The 25,019-nt window shown below is 43.7% G+C and overlaps 1 protein-coding gene across 5 annotated transcripts in view; it reads left to right on the plus strand.

The window, feature by feature from the left end:
- RALGAPA2 (Ral GTPase activating protein catalytic subunit alpha 2) overlaps nucleotides 1–25,019 on the plus strand; it is a 1,907,250-nt gene that overhangs the window by 728,841 nt on the left and 1,153,390 nt on the right. The gene's annotated exons all lie outside the window — the stretch shown is intronic.

Here is a 25,019-nt window from a genome sequence, read left to right on the forward strand (position 1 = left end):
TGTGGAAGTTTGCCGACATCCCGCCCATCTACAAGAAGGGGGATCGGGCAAGCCCGGCGAACTATCGTCCCATCAGTTTGATGGTTTCACTGCAAAAAAATGTCTGCAAACAAGTATGGTTTCACTTGCAGAATTGGATTGATGAAGAGGGTATTCTATCTGATTTCATGGCGGGTTTTCGCAAAGGTATCAGCACCCAGGATCAGGTCCTTAGGCTCCTGTGTCTATATTGGCGCAAGGTGTTACTGGGGCTCAGATGGACAGCTCATTAATCAATTTAAGTTGGTCCAAGAGTTAGACAGGGCTGTGTTGTAGCCCCTACTCTTTTTTCTTTGTATATTAATGGGGTAATTGACCATCTTAGTAAAGAGGGATTTGATGCACCACGTCTCGGGGGAAGGAGGGATCCAGCTCTCCTTTTTGCCAATGATACCGTATTAATTTCTAAGACTGTGCAAGGCCTATAACTGAACCATTTTCCTTCATTCTGTGCTGGATAGGGCTTGCTTTGAGCTAAACAGTACCAACACCAAATGCATGTTTTTCTCTAGGGCCAGACATTTTCGTTGTAGTAGACATATCTTGGTGGAAAACATGCCTATCTATTGGGTGTACTCCTTCAATTACTTGGGCGTTCGGTTGACACTAAACCTGCGCTGGGCCCCGCAGATTGAAAAGGCCCAATCGATGCTTACCAACAGTCTGTAAATCTGGTGAAGGTTCACAGCAGAACTTATTCAAGACACAGGAGATTTATAATGTTAAAATGATTGGGTCTGCATTGTATGGTGCTGAAGCATGTGGATCATCAAACCATATTAGCCTTGCTAAAGCTGAGCTTAGGTGTATGAGGTCTATCCTTTCACTTCCAATGAGTACACCTCTTGTCCCCCTGTATTTAGATCTTGACCAGAGGAAGATATTAAACAAAACTGAATATCCAATGTTCTGTTTTAGTATCGTTATGGAACTCAGCCGATCTTGAACCCTGTCACATAGGTGTCCGAGATTTGTTCACCCATCCGCACGTTATCAAAATCCCTTGGTTCCATGTTATGAAAACTCTCTTACATAAGTTGAGTCTACATGACCCGAAACAATTGTGCCATTTATCTAGAGAAAAGATCAAAAATGTGTATTGGGAAGCAGCAGCTATGGACACAGTGACTAGTTGCACAGGTAATTGTGAACAGTGACCCCCTGCACATGCTCAAAGTATGTAGTCAAATGACAGCAATATAAATCAACTGTTGTCTTCTTCTTTGTTTTTGTTTCTGTTTTCATTCTTCAGTAGAAGATGTCAATTTATAGCCCATAGAATCTTTAGCAGCCTTAGCCAACATGTGTTTTGTCGCTTTTAAGGGAAGTAATCCTGCTACTTCTTCAGGACTAATGTAACTCCGTCTGGAGTCCTTTCTTTCAGTGATAATTCCAACCTGAAAGTCATCCAAATATGGTATGCCAATTCCAAGTACTTGTATTAGATATTCGGGTTGTCGCCTTAAAGTACACCTCAGAATACAGAGAAGTCTTAGTCCTTATGCCCAATCCGGCACAAAAAATGTTCCATCAAAACAAACAGTACGCAAGTACGCCGTGTGTGTTGCACAGGTAGTCCTCACTCTATCTTTTATTCATTTTAAACCATTTATAAGCTTTGAGACATCCATTGATGAAATCAAGCCCTCTTTTGCATGCAAACTATATCTGCAGTTTAGATATCGTACGCTACCGGTAAAATCTTTTATTTTGAACTTGTCCGTATGGAATGAGGGTGGTGATGACCAATGCCCGGCATGGGGGGGGGGCGAAACTTTGGAACACCTATTGTTCTTTTGTCCACAGTACAGTAGGTTGCAAGCAAAGTGGATTATTCCACTGTGTACGAATCTTGGTACCAAGAAACACCAGGTTTATTTTAGAATTTTAAGTACCGGCATAGCTAGGTCCTGTGTCTTGGGGTGGGCAACTTTTTTTATGGCAATCTGGATAAGGTGCTCCAAGTGCCTATCAGTTGTGTACTTCACCTCCTGAGCAGCTATAACTGAGACGAATACAGTGGAATGGTCTGTAAATTGTATATGTGTCTAGCCCACAAATTGTTTTATCTAATTTTAATAATTGTATCCATTCTATGATAACAGCTGTACTGTCCTTTTTTAGGTCTCGCCTAGCAATGCAGCGCTATGCACTGCCCGCGAAGCGAGACTTATTGTTGCTGTGTAGGCTGCGAAGTGGGACAGTAGATGTGCACAAGCTTAAAAAACCATTGCAGACAATGGGTGTGAACGCGCCCTTGATCAGACATGGGCGGTGAACGCGCACTTCTCTTTTCTCTCGCTCTGCCTCGTGGTGTGCTTTGCGCTCCACCATGCTTTCGGTTTTGTGTACTGCTCCTAAGAAAGTTCAGCCAGTTTTGTTGGCTCGTGGATCTGGGTCATATGGCGCTGAAGGGGACTTTTCAGAGTTGCGCTCGCCGCTCTTGGAATACAGGCGCCTGCCTACTCCGGCTTCAAACAGCTAATCCCAGGGCACGTCCTCAAAGGTCAAGAGAAAACGAAAGCTGCGCGCGCCCCATGGACGCGGAAGTGGTGCGTTCAGCTCTGAGGTGAAAGACTCAGCTGAAAGACTGCAGTGTGATCAGTGCGGAGCGGGTCACAGGTGAAGCGGGACCAGGTGCTGCGAGGGACAGGATTATGGCGCAGTTTGGCAACTTCCTAAGGAACAGCTTTAGGCGCTGATCCAGTGCGGGCAGAGGTGAGTGCGTACGGCAGGTTCCGGGGTTGGACGAACAAGGACATGGAGGATTTCAGCTGCCGCTGGCCCCTAAAGTAAACATTGTCCCTTAGTTCGTTGATATCCGTGTTGTCCCTTAACCATTGTAACTGGAGTGTAGATGTCGCGCTAAGCTTTTATAACGCAATAGCAGTTATACAGCGCCTTTCCTTCCGATGTAAAGCCAAAACCCCTCTCGTGTTGTACTGTGTCCTTTGCCAAGTTTGCCAACTCTGAGCGCTTCTATTGGAGTGTGCCCAGCTTCTCAACTATCATAGTATGTGCTGTCCACTTAAGATGTGTGCTCTTTTATCATGTTATGTGCTTCTCCACTCAGTTGTGTTACCAAATGACTCGGTGTCACCGGGATACAACCTTTCATGTTCCCGGAGTGCACTTGATTATTAAATAAAACCCAGGCCTGAAAAGTTATTGGAATGCATGCCACGTAGCCAGCCGTTAAAATGACACCTGTTTTTCAAAAGTACAATAGGTACGTCTGTGATCACTATAACGCGTTCGATTCCTGACCAATGTAATTAATTGTGCGACTTGTGAAAAAAACAGTAAAAACGCATAATTCTAGTGGCTGCATGCTGCCTAGAGACCACTGGACTGACTAAATGCCTGACTGACTGACTTAGGATTTCGACACTCCTGAGGCGGAAGCAGGGAGACACTTTAGTGATTTTAAAACTGTAAAATTGTATTCTGTTTTTACCTTGATCCTCACGCTCGAAGCTCTCTGGGCACTTGCACTTTAAATTCCACCTGGTCAACCCCGCGCTGCGGATTCTAGCGCTGCCGCGGGTGGGGATATTGACTCTTCGGCGCCATTACTCGATCAGCCCACATGCCACGCCCACTAACACGAGGCCACGCCCCTTTTTACTTCTTAAGCCGCGCCGAGCACTAGCCTGCGCTTAGGATTTCGACACTCCTGAGGCGGAAGCCGGGAGACACTTTAGTGATTTTAAAACTGTAAAATTGTATTCTGTTTTTACCTTGATCCTCACGCTCGAAGCTCTCTGGGCACTTGCACTTTAAATTCCACCTGGTCAACCCCGCGCTGCGGATTCTAGCGCTGCCGTGGGTGGGGATATTGACTCTTCGACGCCATTACTCGATCAGCCCACAGGGCACGCCCACTAACACGAGGCCACGCCCCCTTTTACTTCTTAAGCCACGCTGAGCACTAGCCTGCGCTTAGGATTTCGACACTCCTGAGGCGGAAGCCGGGAGACACTTTAGTGATTTTAAAACTGTAAAATTGTATTCTGTTTTTACCTTGATCCTCACGCTCGAAGCTCTCTGGGCACTTGCACTTTAAATTCCACCTGGTCAACCCCGCGCAGCGGATTCTAGCGCTGCCGCGGGTGAGGATATTGACTCTTCGGCGCCATTACTCGATCAGCCCACAGGCCACGCCCACTAACACGAGGCCACACCCCTCCATCACCCTATAGAAATGTGCATATTTCGGACGCGCAGCGGACGAGCGCAGCGGGCGCGCCTAAGGCAAGCCCGTCTGCGCCCGTCCGCGGCCGGCCTGGGCATGGGGCATGCCCCCCTGCCGGTTTTACTCAATACACATCTACAGACCTGATCCGACTACGTTCCCAAGGGCCTACCCCCCCCGCGACTTTGTCGAGCTTTGAATCACTGGGGTTCCTCTGTGCCAGAGATACATTTCCCGAGTTAGTAACCTCTCCGCCCTCAGCCCCTCCTTCTGTTATCAACCCTCCTTCTAACAAAAAGTCCCAAAACCCAATCTCACAGTGACCTATCTTAATACACGCTCACTGGCAAAACATCAGCTAGAAATGTTTGCATTGTTAGACTCTGAGAAACCGGATATATTGCTGCTAACGGAGACATGGCGACATGGCTTAATGAGGAATCTGCCCCTGACATACTTGCTGCCGTCCCCACCGGCTACTACATCCTCCAGGCGAACAGAGCCTCTGGTAGGCCGGGAGGTGGGGTAGCAGCGATTATTAAAAATTCCACCCGATTCTCCGCCCTGACCTCAGTCGACATCCCCTCGGTCGACTATCTTGTGCTGAGACTGGAATCCTCAGTGACTCCTTTTATCTGTGTCCTAGTCTACCGTCCCCCCCAGTCCATGCCCAATTTTCCTATGATGTTTGGGGACATGCTTTCCCAATTTATCATTAATAATTCTAAAATCTTACTCTTAGGCGATTTTAATTACTGGCCCTCTGATGCAAAGGAGAGTGCTTGCTCCGTTACATTTACTGATCTTTTATCTAGCATGAACTGCCTGTCACAAATAAAATCAGCAACCCACATCAAGGGCCACATCCTGGACCAGGTTTGGACATCCAACCTGGACATATCCGCCCCGCTCATCTCACCTTGCTTATGGTCAGACCATTTTATAATTTCCTTTTCCCTTTTGGCCGCCCCCTGCTTTAGCAGATCTTTGGAAGGTAACCTCTCAGCCCGGAATTGGAATAGGGCCGATCTCAGTAAATTCGTCACCCTACTTAGAGCCTCCACCCCCTCTAATCTTGGCTCCATCGATACTCAAGCCTCTGCCCTCACACACTGGCTGGAGTCAGCCAGTGACATCGTGGCACCGCTCAGACAGATTAAGCTTAAGCGTCTGCACGACGCCCAAAGGTGGTTCACTGAGGACCTCAAAGTCCTGAAGCTGGGTCTTAGACAGGCCGAGCGCCGATGGCACCGTGGCTATGCTCCCGACACGAAACTGCGGTTTACTACCCTACTTAAAGAATATAAAATAGCGGTCCTACAAGCTAAGACCACCTATTTCTCAAAAAAGATCGCTGACTCCGCCACCAAAACCAAAGACATCTTCTCCATCGTGGAGGATTTGTCAAACCCAGACAGGGTCACCGCTAAACCTCTTCCTTCCCGCACTCTGTGACTCCTTAAATCTCTTCTTCGAGGAGAAAATTGCTAATATTAAAAACTGCATTTTATCCTCATCCCCGCCTCACCCTCTTAGGCCTGACTTCTCCCTGCCCTCCCCCCAACTCCATACAGCTCTCCCAGATCCCTCCAATCTCGGAGACGGAGCTTCCTGCCCTCTTAAAGAAGGTTGCCTCTGGATCCCCTACTGACTGCTGCCCTCCCCATATTCTCTGCGAGGTTTTCACAGCCTGCCCTTTCTACATCTCTGGCACTGTTGAACAATTCCCTCTCCTCTGGCACAGTCCCCGGGTCATTTAAATGCGCCGAGGTTGTGCCTATCCTTAAAAAACCCACAGCAGACCCTACGGTCATGAGCAACTTCCGCCCGATTTCCCTTCTCCCCTACCTCAGCAAAGTTCTCGAGTCCCACGTTACTAACATCTTGAGTACTTTTATTGAAGATTCCCATTTTCTCGACTCCCAACAGGCCGGCTTCAGACCTAACCATTCTACGGAATCTGTTGTACTCTCAGTTATGGAGGAACTGCGGAGAGGGGCTGACTCCAACACCAGTCAGGTTCTGGTGCTCCTGGATCTGTCTGCCGCTTTTGACACGGTCGACCATGATATCCTGGTCGGCCGTGTCAGGGAGGCTGGCATCCGGGGCACCGCCCTTGACTGGGTCCGCTCCTTTTTGAGCAACTGCCGCCAGGCGGTTTGGCTCTCTCGGTTTTCTGCTGACGAGGTCGAGCTAACCTGCGGCGTCCCGCAGGGCTCCTCCCTATCCCCTCTTCTTTTTAATTTACACCTGACCCCCCTTATCCGGTCCCTTCGAGGCAGCTGTGTCACCGCATTTAATTACGCGGATGACAACCAGCTGGTCTTCGACATTAACTCTACGGACCAGTCCATCGATAACTTCCAATCCACCCTCTGTCACATTAGTGACTGGATGGGGGTGAATCACCTGAAACTCAACCCCGACAAGACAGAGCTGGTGCTTGTCGGGGGGCTGCCAATCCCTGGAAATCCATCTTTTGGCCCACGAGGCTGGGTCCTCCCCCCAATCCTGTCAGTTCAGTAAAAATCCTTGGGGTCATCATCAGTAATGATCTCACAAAGAAACCCCAGATTAATGTGGTAGTTTCCTCTAGTTTCTTTCAGTTAAGAAAAATTCGAAAGATTGCCAGCTTCCTGACCACCGAGGCCCTTACTTTGGTCCTGTTGGCCTTAGTCATCTCTAGGATAGACTATGCCAACTCGCTTTATGTTGGCATACCGGCATACCAACTAAAGAGGTTACAGCTGGTCCAGAACCAGGCCGCACGGCTGATCTACCATCAGCCCAAACGCCAACACGTCCGCCCTCTGTTAAAATCCCTCCACTGGCTCCCTGTCTCTGAGCGTTGCAAGTTCAAACTGGGTTGCATCATTTTTAAGTCCCTTGCTGGTATAGGTCCTTCGTTTATCTCTTCACTACTGCACTTATACGTCCCCTCCCGCGATCTCCGCTCCTCCCATTTGGCCTTACTTCAGGTCCCGACCTTTAAACGCAAAAAACAGGGAGGACTGAGGTTCTCATTTCTTGCCCCGTCTTTCTGGAACGCCCTCCCTTTAGGTCTAAGATTAGCCTCTCCCCTCACCCATTTTAGGTCCCTCCTTAAAACCCACCTGTTTTGTAATGCCTATAACTAACGCCTCTTGCCCCTTGGACTGTTTTCCTTATGCTTTAGCTCCAAGAAACCGCTGGGTGTTAGTTGCGCTTTATAAGTTCCTTTTACATTACATTACATTACATTACAAATGCTTCTAGTTTGCATTGTGCGCAACAGTGATGTATTTGTTTACCAATACAAGATCTTCAAGGGGGTGACGCTTTGCAAGTAGGATCTGCAGGGGCTACGTTTGACTGTATTACTCTGACATCCTCCTTCAGCTCAAAGAGTTGTTATCCGGAGCTTGATAATAAACTACAACTTGTTTCTTTACTGTTAACCATGCCACAAGAGTGTTTTCCCCAGCTGCCTCCCTTGTGTTCTTTCCTCTTACACTCTGTGTTGCTCTTTGTTGTTCATGTGCTTCTTCCTACCCCATTCTCGTTGCCCTCCTGTACTTCCCTCTGTTGCATTCTCACCTGTGTGCCTCTCCCCCCATGCCACGTTGCTGTCTTGCTTGTTGCTCCTCCATCCCAACTTTGCCCTCCGTGTTGCTTCCCCGTGTCTTCCTCTCTTGCCCTTTGAATTTCCTCCTCACCCCTGTACTCCCCTGTTGGCTTCTTGCCGGTATGCTTCTCTCCCGCCCGCTCTACATTGGTCTCTTGCCCATTTCTTCTCCTTCACTCGTGTGCCCCAGTGTTGCTCCAGCCCTCCCATGTTGCTTCCGCTCTCCTGTGTTGCTTCCCTCAACTACTACTTAAAACAAGCATTTGCAATGCAATAGGTCTTGCATTTGCGAGAGTTTAAGCTATTGGCATTGTATTGTAAATAAATGCCTTTCATTTGTTTTAAAAACCAACACGTAATTAAAAGGCATTGCCATTTACCATGCCAATAGCTCAAATTCTCACAACTGTGAGACCTATTGCATTGCAAATGCTTGTTATCTATCTGGTACTCTGTAAACTAGGTCTGTTTTGTACTTTGTTGGTCTGTGTGACTGAAATAAAGTATTTTGACTGACTGACTGACTGATTATAAATAATCTGAATAGGCTGTGTATAGTGGGCATTGGTGTTATTACCTGTTCTTGCCTTATTCATGAGCCAAGTGTGTAATTGTAGAAGCACATAGAAGGCCTAATAAAAGTTCTAGGAATGGAGCCTAATGCTTTGCGAGAGCTTCCCTCTGTAAGTGTTCTAAATAATAACAAACTAGTAGTAAATACAAAGTGTGGTGACGAGTGATTAATAAGTTGCTAAGTAACTCTGAAGAGGCTTGCTTGTCACCCATAACAGCCTTTTCCTAGGCTCGACTCATTGTGGTACTGAATGGAGCACAGTTGGCACTCAACTAATTCCCAAAATGTAATAGTTTTTAGCACACCAGGTGCCCAGTACCTTTCTGGCCAGGTCCTTGGTGGAGAGTAATGACCTATGTTCTGATTTCCTCCCTGTTCATATACTCAGTTGGAATATTTCTGGTTTGAATGCTAAGATAGACGATCCTGATTCGCAAGATTTATGTAAACGAATGATATTTAATGCTTCCAAGGTGGACGTGCCTATGAATGGGTTCATGAAGTATTTAATCCGCTAGTTAATCCCAAATTTGGTCAACCAATTTGGGGGTAGGGGGGTGGTGGGAGGTCTCCCAAATGGATTTCCACCAAACTCCTTGTCTAGGTTCAGAAAAGAATTAGTGCTATCTTCTTGTAAACTAGGCTTACTAGACCCCTTCGGTGAGATTTTTGTCATTAATATCTGTTTTCCAGCATATAGGGAACTCCACACGCCCATTTGTGACATGTGCACATCACCACTGTTCCCATGTTTGGGGGGAGGGTGGAAAGGGTTATTAAGTAAAGTTTGTGATTTATATCCAATGCATTTCGATAGCATAACCTTAAATAACATGTTTTATCCCACTGTATTATCAATTCCTATTGTAATTAGGATCAGTACATAGGGCCCGTGTAGCAGCTACCTAAGGTTTCTGAAGCCGTAAGCAATTCAATGAGAGACACAATTGGTTCCTACTAACCATATTAAATAAAGAGTTTAAATTCATGGGAGCTAAGTATTAGGGAATCCGTTTGCACATTCTATATTTCTCACAGATCATATAAAAACGCATGGCCTGATCGACTGGGCCTGCACCCTTTCTAAAACCTACCTAAGTATCTAGCCGAACGGCTTCCCAGTCATCTCAATCTTGTACTCCGTTTAAATAATCTGTTCCCAAATATTTCACCAGCCCTATCTAATATGTATTAGGGTTTAAAATGACTGCATTTATCTAGCTTCCTGTTTTTTGCAAACAGATGATTGTTGTAAACCCCCATAAGCAGGTCACAACTCCGGATGTTACTGTGGCATTAAAAATCTTAGCAAGCTCTGGAACCCATTCTTAGGCTTGGTGTGGTACAGATCAAGCCAGACAAAATCGGGACCCAGGGCTTTGATCTGTTTTTATCCCAGGATGGCTAGTTCTGCTTCTTCATCAGGTTAGAAAACAAGTCAACTCTGTTTTCTGGTTGTTTAGGGTTTGAAATATCCAGTGTACTTTCAACATTATAAAATGCATGCAAGTGCTTAAAATAATTAAGCCATTTGTTTGCACTAACGCAGGATTGCTCATGAGTTATATACCCCCTAATTCCCCTAAACACAAGTTACCAAACTATCTTGAAGTTATGGCTGCTTCAGCCTGTTCCATATTATTTGCTGCACACTAAGTTTTTTCTTGGCATTTAACTCCTTATACTCTGCCCTGAACATAAGAATAATTAGGTATTCGGATGTAGACTTATGGCTGTAAGGCACAAGAGAGCTTGCACTCTTTGAGCCAGCATTTAGTGTCAGTAAGCATTCAGCAGCAAACCATTCATATGTATTGCAAACGCTTCTATTAATGGGTGATTTGGAGGCAGCCAGGTGAGTTGAGAGATCTTATGTATCATTTGGATATATAGGATCAGGACCCTAACCTCATCACAATTACCACAGAGAAGGATGGTATTGCACTCACTCGATACATTGTTTATTAGAGTGAAAGCTAATTTACAATAGTTCTCAGTTTCCCACTTAATTACCATTCCATTGCTGTTATCAACAAGGGCCAGATGTATCAACAGTTTTTGTGATCGCAAGGCCCGTTTGTGATCGCAAAAATGTGTTTTGTAATGTATCAAACATTTTCAATTCGCAATATGGGTAATTGCAATTATTTCCGATTACCTAAATTGCAAATGCAGTTAGGGAATCACAATTTGCGATTCCCTAAATGCTTTTCTTGTTGCTATCGCAAATTGCAAATTGGCATTAAGGAATCGCAAATTAAATTTGTAGAAAAATGCACTTTTCTGCATTTTAGTAAGTGCCATGTGGCGCACATACATGCCCTTAGGGCATGTATGTGTGCCACATGTGCACACTTACTTTTTTAGGGGTTCATCAGGGTGACCTTTTGACCCCCCTATCACCCTTCAAAATGCATTCGCAATTTGCGAGTACCTATTTGGTACTTGCTAATTGCTAATGCGAATATAGCGAATTGCAAATTGCGAATATCTTCCAATTCATTCCTATGGGCCTCTAGGCCCATAGCGATGAATGTGAAGGCATTTCTTAATAGCGAAGCTCTATTAGGAAGTGTGGCGCACACACCGATCTGGTCTTGTTATTCTAACAGCAAGTATATAATTATTTAGGGTGCTTAAGGAGGAGGTAGAGTCACCAAATCTACCTCATAGGAAAATAGACAGTAGTCTGTTTCCTCACACTTTATGCTTAAGCTCCAAGCACTCCACAATCAAATCCAAATCCGTAGTTCACGTAGATTTCCAATGTCTTTTATTCAGACATTAAAGTTCATATTAATTCAGAAAGTTCCTTTGGCGCAGATTTCTAAACAAGACCTAACAACTTCATGCCATAGCTTTGTGCCAACACGTGTTTAGTCCGTTTTTATATAATACAGGACTTCATCAGGGCTGCAACAAAGGTAACAATAGTATCAGGATTGAAAGGATTCGAGATAAACCAATTCACTCTCTTGGTGTCATGTGTTATGAAAGAAAGGAAGAAAAGTGTGGTGCAGACTTTTAATAAGTTAAGTCTTCATATAAGTACAAGATAGATCGTAAGTATGAGAGCTTCCACCTAACAAGCTGAACACCTGTCAATCAAAACAAACTGTGTTTTAAGAAACATCAAAACCCATAATAAGAGAGAAAGAACATTTATGTCACCACATGTGTGAAAACAAAATCAAAATGTACACTCGGCCTCCAAAGAACTAGTAAGGTAGCCAGATGAAAGTACGCCGCTCACCTTAATCATCACATATATTAGTGCTCACTATGGCCCATATGTATGAACACATTTTACCATAGACACAGAATGGGTAAAACCCTTTGATACATATTGCCCTATATGGCTGTTGTAATCTCAAAGTTAGACTAATTGTATGTCAAACCTAAAATAATAATATAAGGATAAAAATAATAAATCTCTGAGTCCACTAACTGGTGTTAGAGAAAATTCGTATTGTCATGCTACTCCCCACCATATTAAGAATACATCCTCATGATGTTGAGATGGAAAAGAATCAAGAAGCACCCGAAGAAAATTAAATATAATCTACTGTCACCCATTTATATCCTGGATGCAATACTCCACATGCTAAAATGGACTTTAGAGAATTTAGACATGAATTTGAAAGATGGAACTGAGCAAAATTAAGTAATATTGAATGATTTACTTGCCAAACATCAGGAAGGCATCAAGATCCGTAAAACTAGAGCTTAAAAGGGACAAACGAGTTTACTTAGCAGGGAGAGTGTTTACCTTTGCTAATAAATTCAACCATTTGATTAATAAAGAAACAATTGGTGCGGCGGAAGGAGGAACTGACCAGGTTAGCAATGCCTCCTCCAGTGTGGTATCTAGTGACAATGAGAGCAATACTGAAAACACGGAGGTTACTTCTGATTCTGGCAGTAATCATTTTTTACACGAAATGAAACGCATCAGAATAGGGAATTGGAAGGGCAATACCCGTACACCAAGAGCAGGAAAACTAGACGAGGAAAGAGATCAATCAAACGACAGGGCAAGCATGAGGACCAGATCTTGGACCAACAAAAGTAAGTGATGTGCAATGAGACTAATGAAAAACATATGAATGTGAATAATTTGTCCAATCAATCACTGACTAAAGACATGATTAAAGTACTGCAGAAAGGTTTTGGGTTTTGTCCGTCTGATGTGGTTAATACTGAACAACTGAACATTGATATGTATAAATTTGTTAGTAAACTAAAGTTGAAAAAGTACTTCTCCCAACGTCCTAGCAATATAGATCAAGTACACACTAGTAGCTCTATGACGATACAAGATACAGTTGACACTCTTCTACTATTATCAATGGATCCTGAAGAGGATAGTCCCAGGGATGAAATCAGCTTATTACAACAACTGGGTATTGATATTGGGCATACTAGGGACAGTGGACTAAAACCCAGGTCAAAGTGGACCCCTAATCTTCCTCCTGACAACTGTTGTGATACGTTTTTAAGAATATTTGTGAGGACTTAGATCGTGTCTCTTTCAAAAACACCATAGGGAGACACAAAGGGACTTATAGTCTTACCAAACAAGAAAGACTTGCGTTGACCACCTTAAGATATAATGAGACCCTGATCATTAGAGAGACAGATAAAGGTGAATGTATAGGGGTTATGGACAGGTCTGATTATAAAGATGAAGTATACTCTCAACTTGCCAATACAGCCGGTTATAAAGCATTGGATGTAAATCCCATATTACGTATCACCACCGCAGTTAATAAGGAACTGAGATGTTGGTATGTTATGGGATTACTCACTCTGGATAAATATGCTTTTCTCAAAGTAGATAGACCAAGATTTCCTTGCCTATACACCCTACCTAAAATTCACAAACCTGCACCTTTTCCGCCAGGGAGGCCAATCGTCTCTGGTATAGGTGGACCCACGGAACACATATCCCAGTTTGTAGATACATTTCTAAAACCTTTGGCGGCATTACCCCATCATATATCAGGGATACTAAACATGTCTTAAATATGATGAGTGATATAATATGGGACGAGGAGATGACTTTAGTCACCCTGGACGTTGTATCCTTGTATACAAACATTACTTCGAATTTGGCATGACCGCTATCAAACATTATCTGCATAAGAGACCAGTTTGAAGGAATTTTCTTTCAATTCCAATGCTTTGTTCACAATTTGTACCAATATCTACTGTCACACCAAATTTGTAGTGTATGTCTCAATCTGTAAATGTGAACAAATCTATGTGGGAAGTACCATTAGGATGCTTAAAGAAAGAATTCAAGAACATTTCAGGTCCGTAAAGCAAGGTGGCTCGAGATATCCATTTGCAGTGCACACACTTTCGTGTGAAAAACAAGACCATCACAGGTCATTTCGCTTTCATGGCCTAGAAATGGTCCCACCACTGGAGAGGGGTGGAAATAGAGAACTCAGACTTCGACGACAAGAGGCGATCTGGATCATGCGCCTTAAAACAGTTGAGCATGATATTGACCGGAAGCTACACTACTTTCTTGGAGATGATTAATATACTGGACTAACAATCTTGACTGTGTCATATTATTCATCTATGTTACTTAGACAATGATTTATGATTAGTATCAAAACTACACTATATGACTATGTAGATACATGTAGAATTTTTATAGGTACTCATAATTTCTGTGTTCTTGTTCAAGATTGATACTGTTCCTTTACGTATTTGTAAAATGGTGATTTATCCACATCACTTGGTCCTACCTTGTCTCTTCCGCTGATTCGTAAAATGGTGATGTATTTACATTACTCGGTTTCATTTTAACATATATAGTATTTTGACTGGACTGTATTTGAGACTTTGATGATCACGTATAGATATTTAAATTGTTAAATAATTTCTTTGATCCATATAGGATCATGGGTTTCACTGCACTATTCCAATGTACCGATTTCATATGCACACAGATGTAATGTACTGACTGCGTCTTTTATATATTTTCATATATTGTCGTGACCACTGTTCTTGTCTCCTTCTCTCCTTCACTCTATTTGCTAACGCATCCTTGAGTGTTTTGTATTATGTATGCACCGCCTCCATTATTTCTTGATAACATGATCGAATTTACCGCTTTCATTTACTGCACATTTGCATTGAACCGACCGGTATCCCTATCCATTCATTCTGTTGGAAGTACCGCAAAGGGAGTCCATTTGGTGACCTTTAGACACTTATTTACTTAGTTTTTTCAAATTTTTGAATACATTGCGTGTCCTTTTACGGATTTGGATTTTGTAATATTTCTCTTTGAATAATTTTATATTTTCATTGCGTTTTGGGGGTTACACTAATGATATTCTTTTTTTTCTCCATGAAATGGGGCAATTGATTTATTATTTTTATCAGTTTGCTGGTAGTTTAGGATGGTGGCGAATAATAATTCCTCTCAGGCGAATTTTGGCGGGCAGTCCTATTTTTATGTTTCATGGTGGCGATTCTTCCGAGTTTCACTCTTGACTTAGTCAAATGACACACTCCAAGATGGCGATGGAGTTTAGGGTTAACTTCCGGTTATTGCACTACTTTAAGGTATTCTATGATGAAGCTTACGCTGAACGCCAACTTTGATGTATTGTTGGAGTACACGACCGACCGGTAAGACTGGGGAGCATTTCCGACTTGGGGGCCCCTTTGATATTCTTTTTTATGTTATATGCTTGATAACGAATAACAGGACAGGTTTTCTTAGTTTTCCCGAGTACGATATTTTCAAGGACTTTTATAGCACACAAGCAATTTATTTATCACTTTTGTTCGTATTATAACAGGCGGTTTATAGTATACTTTTTGTGAAACGTGGGCTCACTAAACCTTTTACTCTTGACTGTGGTGTTACACCTTGTATTTAGAGCGCATTGACTAGTGCTCTTGATACACATATATAGTCATTTATGGACTCCATTAACTTTGCCTTATTGTCGTATGGCCCGTAATTAGAAGAAGCCTCAGTACCTCATTTATTTTAGCATGTGGAGTATTGCATCTAGGATATAGATGGGTGACAGTAGATTATATTTAATTTTCAGATTTCTGGTGCTTTTTTAAATTTTTCCATCTCAACATCATGAGGATGGATTCCTAATATCGTGGTGAGTAGAACGACAGTACAAATTTTCTCTGACACCAGTTAGTGGACCAGTTAGATTGATTTTAAAAAAAATATATTATAATTTTAGATTTCACATACAAATAGTCTAACTTTGGGATTACAATGGCCATATAGTGAGGGCTAATATATGTGATGATTAAGGTACTTTCCCCGGGCTACCTTACTGGTTCAGTGGAGGCTGAGTGTACATTTTGATTTTGTTTTTACACATGTGGTGAAAGAAATTTTCTTACTCTCTTATTATGATAGAGACAATTGTAGATTCCTTGCCTTAGAATTTCCCCCAGGCGTCAGTCTGGATTCGGAGATTTTTCTTCAGCAGTACCCCTGGTGGTATTAGGTGGCACTGGTCGGCTCCGCATCCATCGCTGACATCAGTGTGCTCAAGAAAATCAAACGCGATTGGGCTCAAGTCATTCTTGTAGCTCCGGACTGGGAACAAACAGTCTGGTACCCTGACCTTCTGAGCATGGCCATCGATCCTCCAATCCAACTGCCCCTTAGATAGGATCTTTTGTCGCAGCAGCAGAGGAAGGTTCTCCACCCGAACCTGTCTAGTTTCCACCTCCTTGTGTGGAGATTGAGCGGCGGCAGTTGACAGCTTTTGACCTTCCGCCCGAAGTCTGTGATGTTATCTTGGCAGCCAGGCGTCCCTTCACTAATTCGGTATACACCTGTAGATGGAACAAATTGTAGCATGGTACACGGCAAAGGCTCTTGACCCCCTCTCTGCTCGTCTATCTGAGGTCCTTTTATATACTCTTTCCTTGGCCCAGCAGGGATCTGCTTTGGGCACTCTTAAAGGATACTTTGCAGCCGTTTCTGCTTTTCTTCGGCTGCCAGATCAGCCTTCTTTATTCAAATCTGCTATCATTAACAAATTATTTAAGGGCCTTTCTCATCTGTTCCCTCAATCTTCATAACTGTACTCTCAGGTTGCTGACTCTAAAAACTGGCTTCCTTGTTGCCATCATCTTGGCTCGCATGGTGAGCGAGCTGCAGGCTTCATCTTCTAAGCCCCCTTTTCTATCTGTCTGTCTATCTAAAGTGGTGCTTAGGACCAAAATTCATTCCTTCCTAAGGTTGTTACGCCTTTTCGTGTGAGACAATCTATCACTCTGCCCACCGTTTACCCACCCTGCATCCTTCCAAGGAGGAGGAGGAGACACTCCACCACCTGGACCCAAAACATGCACTATCTTTTTATCTTGATTGCACAAAAGACTTCCGGCTGGATGATCATCTCTTCCTTGGCTATGTGGGTGCCAAGAGATTTAGGGCTGTTCTAAAACAGACCATCTCCCGATGGGTTGTCCTTTGCATCAAAATATGTTATGCTTTGGTGAAGAAGAACCCTCCTGTAGGGTTGTGTGCTCATTCCACCAGAGCAACAGTGGCAACCACAGCATTAGCACATGGAGTTCCAGGCCTTGACATCTGTCAGGCAGCAACGTGGGCATCCTTGCACACGTTTACCAGACATTACTGCCTGGACAGCCAAGTACGGAGGGTTGGGTACTTTGTCTGTTCGGTCCTCCAGAACTTTCTGGTATGATCTTGGTTTGCAGACCCTCCTCCGGGGATGGTATTGCTAAGGTTTCTATTCTAAGGTAAGGCATCTACAAATAACTGTCTCTATCATATGAACAAGTTACTTACCTTCGGTAACGATGTATCTGTTAGAGACGTAGGTTAGTTGTAGATTACTTAATACCCCACCCATCCTCCCTGCTCTGAGAACTGATTTCTAGGGATAGGGACTCCCTTAAAGGGCCCTAGTTTTGGCGCACCAGTGGTCAGTGTCTTTCATGGGTCTGCGCTTCGGCACGGAAAGTTGTGTTAAGAACAGACGTCAGCGCACATGGGCAGCATCTATGCAGGGCCTGTAACGTCATCCCAGCACCCACGACGCAGACAACGGACGTGGAGCCGACCTACTCCACCTAACGACACGCAGGGGTACTGCTGAAGAAAAATCTCCGGATCCAGACTGATGCCTGGGGGAAATTCTAAGGTATGGAATCTACAACTAACCTATGTCTCTATCAAATACATCTTTACCGAAGGTAAGTAACTTGTTCATCATGGAACTAACTTTGGTACTAGGAAAATCACATGGGGCCATGATAGCGTTCCTGAATAGGTATTACCTTCATATCATGTACCAAGGTCGAGCCTTCAATGTTAATTACAATACAGTCATTAAGGCTGGACCAATTCTCCTATTTAAAAGTTATATTGACCGGAGCATCTGTACAGGCCAGACCATTGAGATAACACATACCAATGTGTAGAAGCAAAGATGCTGGACCTTACCTATTAACTGCTTCTAGTCCAAGTCCGATAAATCTCTGGGATCCTCCCAAGCTAATTCTGCCTCACTGGCGATACTTTCAACCATCTCTCCAATTGAGGAGATGTTAAAATCCCTTCAAATCAATATAGCATGGTTGATCTTATCACATTGTTAGAATGAACATCTTATTGCTGTTTCACTTCGGAGAAACACAGATATTGGTTGGTTTTTTTAACACAAACTTATTTTGCATCTTCGATATGTACACAAGCAGCACCTTCCAGTAAATACTATTGAATTGTAATGTCTTATTGAGCTGTTATGGTGGCGTTCACCGATATTGTTACAATAGTTAGTGCATTGTGGCCCAGCTGGGGAGTGCACTGAGAGTTTTCCTACCCTATATGGTGCTCAGCAATATTGTGTCCTAGCTCTCCTACTTTTCAACCTGTTTCTGAATGATATTGGAGAGTATCTGAAAAGCTTGAACCTCAACACTCCCAAGCTTGGCAACTCCAAAATACACATCCTCTTCCTAGCGGATGCTGTTTTATTTACCTTATCACAGTTATTTTCGCACAAAATAATAACTGCTCTTGAAGAATATGCCGGACGCAAAACAATTGAATACCAGCGTATCGAAAGCCCAAGTCATGAGATTGAAGAATCTCTCCTGTACTAAGAAGATTGTTTACTGTTAATGGTCAATTGCTTGAATGTGTGAGCGGGTTTGACTAACTTGGTATTCATCTTGACTCTAATTTCAGCGGGTCTGATAAAGAAAAAAACTGCTTGTATTTTAAGGCACACTAGTGGTGCAGTTTTTGGATATATGAAAAAACTGGTAGTCCGCTGCTAAGCATAATCTTGCAAGTCCACAGGATGAAAGCTGGTTATACTGAAGTCACTGAGTCACAAAAAATTAAAGAAGTATTTTAAGGACACTCTTGTCATTTATTAATGACACTTGGCATATAGCAGATGGCATCGCGCTCTGTCCTGCTATATATTTGCTCGAATTACATAGGAACCTGGAGGTGAGCATCTATCTTAGCTCGATCCAAGAGATATCTTCTTATGACATTGCCACCGCCAATAGGTGGATAGCACATATCAGATGTATTCCAATGGAATTGGGTCTGACCATCTTTTGAAAATTCTAACATTATTATAGCTCACACTGTTTATCAAAAGAAGGAATATTGGATTTCCAGGTGCAGAAAATGTGTTGATGACCTCAAAGACCTCTCTTTGGTCTATAATTAGCTTCCCTTAACAGTGCCCTTGGATTTGAATGGGGTGTACCTTGAAGCATCATGTGTGCTGGCCCTTACATTTAGGCTTTGAATTCTTCATACCAAAGCCCTTAGGACCAAATGGGGACAGCTAAAATATAATGCAACTAACTAACAATGACTTTTATATGCCTTTTACTTCAGAGACATTGAGTAAGTTCATGTTGATATAAGACTGGAAGTGGGTCAAGTTGAGGCATTAATGCACAGCAGGGATTAAAAGGAGCAAAAAGCCTGTCATTGCGTGGTGCACTTGGCCGCTGTTAGTTTTTGCAATTTTGCCACAGTTGTGAAGATTGAGGGAACAGATGAGAAAGGCCCTTAAATACTTTGTTAATGATAGCAGATTTGAATAAAGAAGGCTGATCTGGCAGCCGAAGAAAAGCAGAAATGGCTGCAAAGTATCCTTTAAGAGTGCCCAAAGCAGATCCCTGCTGGGCCAAGGAAAGAGTATATAAAAGGACCTCAGATAGACGAGCAGAAAGGGGGTCAAGAGCCTTTGCCGTGCACCATGCTACAATTTGTTCCATCTACAGGTGTATACCGAATTAGTGAAGGGACGCCTGGCTGCCAAGATAAGATCACAGACTTCGGGCGGAAGGTCAAAAGCTGTCAACAGCCGCCGCTCAATCTCCACACAAGGAGGTGGAAACTAGACAGGTTCGGGTTGAGAACCTTCCTCTGCTGCTGCGACAAAAGATCCTATCTAAGGGGCAGTGATTGCGAGCTGTGGTCCGATCCGTGCTGGCCAGATCGCCTTAAGCCCGCTCCTTCCCTCAAGGAGGCTGTTAAAAATCTGGGCATATGGTTTGATAACAATCTGTCCTTTGAAAAACAGTCAAAAGCCGTCGCAGGGACTTGTTTTGGACTTCTGCGCGGTCTCAGACCTTTGCTCGGATTCTTTCCCCCGAAGGTGCGATAGACTATTATCCAGGCATCTGTAGTGTCCAGGCTAGATTATGCAAACTGCCTCTATCTGGGTGCCAATAAGGCGAGCATCCAACGTTTGCAGAGGGCACAAAACACGGCAGCACGGCTGCTGGTCGCCCTGCCTAGATCGCACTCAGTGGCCCAGGTCCTTCCCAGACTACACTGGCTACCAGTCAAACAGAGGATCGAGTTCAAGGCACTGTGCTATTCCCATAAGATTCTGGCACGCCAATCTCCGCCAGGGTTATTCCATCTGTTGGAGTACTACAAGCCAGGCCGCACACTTCGCTCGGCAGACCTTGCCTTAAGTTGTGTCATTTTTAAAGTGTGTTTTTTGAACTTATTTTGTTCTGTTGTGTCTGAGTTAATGAACTATTATTGCATTTTGTATTGTAGTTTCACTGCTTTATTTATATTAATTTGAGCTTTTGTAAAGCATTCAAAGACTTCGATCACTTCTGCACTTCAATACACAAAAATGGACTTTGTGAACCACAAAATGGCTCAAACACTGATTGTGGTCCATTGCAGTCCATGGATTGCCTACCTACAGGCTCATTTGTTCACTGCAATTTATTTTTAATGCAAGAATTTAATTCCTTCTTAATTCCTTCTTTTTAGCTGTTACTATTTAGTGTCTATTCTGGAGCACTGTGTTTGGCATCTACATGGAGTTCATTTTGTTGTTGAATTAGGTTGTCCTGATAAAATTAAAACAATGCGTTCTCATAGATACAGCTTCCTACAGATGTTTCAAATTGTGAATTTTGTTCAGGTAGCAGTCTCGTCCAGAAAGGTTTTCATCAACAGTAGCTCTCCACTACCACCAGATGGTGCAGTGAGGCTTCAGCCACAACTTCACCCATTGGATGTAATGCCATCAGGTTATATTCGGCATCAGCTGACTTACTGGTGTCAGTTAATATTTTTCTGCACCTATTTACCATGGTCCAATGTGTTCTCATTGTTTCTCTGAAAAACATCCTTAGTTTTTAACCAGGAATAAGTGGCAGGTGTCAACTCTTACTATTTTAGGCTTTAAGCCCTATTGCAGATGACACAAGAAGTTGTTGTTATTCAACCCGCATTAAATCTGTATGTAGTGTCTTGGAAGTAATTTCGATCCTCCAGCCTTCAAATCCTGTTCCTTAATGTATCCGAAAGCCATCTAGGAGCAGAAGGCCAAACTACTTCTGACCAAAGCCCACAGGGACATGCAGAAGCATTACCCTTCCTCTTGTGTTATGACAGGGAACACCAGAATATATCTTGCCAAAGAAGATACCAACATTAATAAAGATGGAGTTCCAACTCCATCGACTGACAGCCCGCAGATGAGGCCTTCCATCTATCATGTTGGATTCATTCAGGGTGGCTCCAGTACCCGTGGGCCATTCCCCAAAGGTGAGCCCGCTGCTGTGGGCTTGATGACTTGGGTGACTTTGAACGTCATACCTACTTGCTACGAGACTCCATGGACTCCAGCCTGCAAACTTAAGTAGAGAGTAATGTGCTGCAAGGCACTGCTATTCAATTGGTAGCATTTTCTACAATGATGTCTGATGGCTCCTGTGCACCAGAATATCCTTCCGCACTGTCTATGAAGTTTTTGAAGTTGGCTGCGGTCAAAAGAGAAATTGAAGCCACATTTTGATGCCTAGCTGTCGATGGAACGTCTACCTATGGCCTAGAAATTTGCCTTAAAGTGAAGAAAGTTTTGAGACAGTCACTGATGCCCTTGCCATGTCTGAACCAGCATGTGGCCATACAAAAGACTGTGGCTATAAGGTTGCAAATATCCTTTCCCAACACTAATCCTGTTTTATATACTTATTTTTTTATATAAAAGCTATATTGTTATAGTATAAACAAATGAAGACACACAAATACCGATCATCAATTAATATGGCACTACCAAACCATCAGATTAAGCTTAAATAATACAGTAATTAATTGTTATGAATCAAGTCTTATAGTATGAGTAGTCACTATTACAATGTGTTTATGAAAACATTCATTGTTTGCCAAAAGGCCTTAAGATGATGTCAACCCCTTCCATTTTGTATGATAGCGAGCGTGATCACACATAGATTTATAAATTGATACCTTCATGCCCTCATTGTAGGTGGGTTCTTCCCAAGCCAAAGTTTTGCAATCGGTAACCATGGTCAATAATGGTTTGGATGTCTCCGAATGTATATGGACACCCTTTGATGGCAAATCCCTCCTGGGCTAAAAGTATGTCTCCCATTTGCAGTGCTTCAAGAACTGCAGTGCTGCAACTCAGGGACTAGATCCCCAGCGAGAAAGTTCCAGGACACCTATCTTCAGCAGCCAGAAATCTCCTCCAACTTCCAAGCAGAGGCTGAACATCGTTGGGGCGGTGTTGCGTGAAAGCTTTTCCTCCCCCTCAGGTGATTGTTGGTAGTCGGGAGATGGCATGGTCCCAGTATTTCACATCTTACACCTGCTGGGAGTGATGGCATTGTGCATCCTGATGGTGCCTCATGCCAGGTTGCGTATCCCAGGCCTTCTTCTGAGGTGACTGAGTAAGCCATGGCAAACACAAGGAGATGATGGAGCGCTGAAACTTTACAGACTGTGAAAAGTTTCAGCGCTCTGTCCATCATCTACTTGTGTTTGCTTTGTTTGCCCTGAGTTGGCAGGGTATGCCCAGACGTGAGTCCCTTGCTCACTTTGCCACTGCATTCAAGCTAGCCTGGCTGATGATGGGTGTTACCTTGAAACCAGTCCCAGGATACTTGTTTCCGGTTCAGGGAAGACCTGGCTTGGCAGTTCGGGCTGGACTGTTCCCAGGAGGCACAGGGTCAAGACTGATTTGCATATAGCCGGGTCTGAACTGGGGTGGCGAAGTGAGCTAAAGAACGATGATTGGTTCAACCGAGATCTGTGACTGGGGTGAGTTTCTGAAAAGTTTCAGCGCTCTGTCCATCATCTCCTTGTGTTTGCTGAGTAAGCAGTGGCTCCAACATCAAGGAAGTGTCTAGGCTTGGATGCAGGTCTTCAAGTTGATCCATAAGGATCTACACTGATGGCTGTCCCTCCACCCTTCTGATGGGTCATTTCTTCGGCCCTTTACAGGTGCAGCATAACATAGTAATGGCCTGGTTGTTGGGCTAGGGCACCGGTCTGAGCCACAAACTGGCACAGAGCCTTTGGCCCATCTCAGAGCTGCTTTTGCACTTGAACATGCTGGTGTTGCAGTTGAATTACCTTGCCATAAAGTTCTCCCTTTTTTCAGTCTTCGAGAGTTCAATGCGGATTTTTTCAGACAATTCCACCATAGTCCACTATATCAACAGATTGAAGGTTCCTACGACGTGACAGTGAATGCTCTGAGTCACCTCTCCTTGGTGCACCACAAGTGGGAGCTTCACCCCCAAACTGATGGAAATTATCTTCTCCAGATAGATGGATATTTTCACCATGGCCCAGAAGAGTGTCCTCAGTTTTGTGCCATACTCCTCCCTCTGTTCCCTGTGGGCCACCTTCAGTTTCAGTTGGTCTGCTGTTTGCATTTGCCCTGATTCCGCTTATGTTGAAGATCCTGTGAAAGGTTAAGAAGATCAAGCGCAGCTGATTCTGATCACCTCAAACATGACAAGGAGGATTTGGTACGCAGATATGCTGGCACTGAACATTCTGCCTCCCTCCTGCAGATGGTGAACCTGTTTTTCCAGCAGGGTGATAAGGTTCTCAGCTCCAATCTCAAACGTTGTGTGTGACTGCACACTTGGATATTTATTTATTTATTTATTTATTTATTTCGAGGGTTTTATATAGCGCTGCTGGACCCTGGAGTATCAGAGCGCTTTACAACAAGGTAGAACAACAAAATATAGGATAACAATAGGTGCAAAATTAGCAACGTGATACAGTATTGCAATACGTCATTTAAAAGGGGGAAGAAAAAGGAAGGTAAACTAAATAAAGGACGAAAACAGCAAAAAGTGATAAAAAGTTGCATTCAGAATGGAAGGGGGGATAAGAGAGGAGAGAAGAGTGGACAAGCTCAGTGACAATATTGTTATATACCCCAATATTTGTTGCTGAGAAGTGCTTTGAGTTCACTTTTGAAAAGGGAGTAAGAGGGGATGCAGCGAAGGTCCTTGGGGAGAGAGTTCCAAATGGTAGGAGCATTACCAGAGAATGCGCGTGATTGGGTTTTTTGACATTTAAGTCTAGGTGGGATCAAGAGGAGGGAGTTGGTGCTTCTCAGGGACCTGGAGCAACCTGCTTTTTTTAGTTTGGTTGCAAGGTAGGAGGGGGTGTTTTGGTGAAGAGCTTTGTGGGTGATACAAGCGGTTTTGTAAGCGGATCTTCCTTCAATTGGGAGCCGGTTAAGATTTTTGAGGACGGGGGATATGTGGTCAAATCTTTTGCAGTCAGAGATAAGTCGTGCAGCTAGATTGAGGACAGATTTAATCGGAGCAAGATGGGTTTTAGGAGAGCCGGTAAGCGTGGCGTTACCATAGTCAATCCTGGAGAGGACAAGCGATTGGACAACGATTTTGAAATCATCGGCTGGAATGAAAGGTTTGATCTTCTTGAGGTGGTGAAGGGTGAAAAGAGCACTTTTGGCTGTGTTTTTAATGTGGGGGATGAGATTGAGATTCTGGTCGATGCTGATGCCTAGGGATTTAACAGAATTAGAGGTGGAGAGGGAGCAATTTAGAGCTTTGATATCGTCGATCCAGATTTGGATGGGAAGGGTATTGTTTTTGGGGGTGAAAAGAATGATTTCAGTTTTTTTAGGGTTCAATTTGAGATGGTTGAGGTGGAACCAGGCTTGTACTCTAGTCAGGGTGTCATTGAGGTGAAGGATGTCATTGTGGGATTTGATCTTGTAGTATAGTTTGGTATCGTCAGCGTAGAGGTGGTAACTTATTTTAGCTTT

Source organism: Lissotriton helveticus, chromosome 6 (genome assembly GCF_964261635.1).
Source record: "Lissotriton helveticus chromosome 6, aLisHel1.1, whole genome shotgun sequence".
NCBI lineage: Eukaryota > Metazoa > Chordata > Amphibia > Caudata > Salamandridae > Lissotriton > Lissotriton helveticus.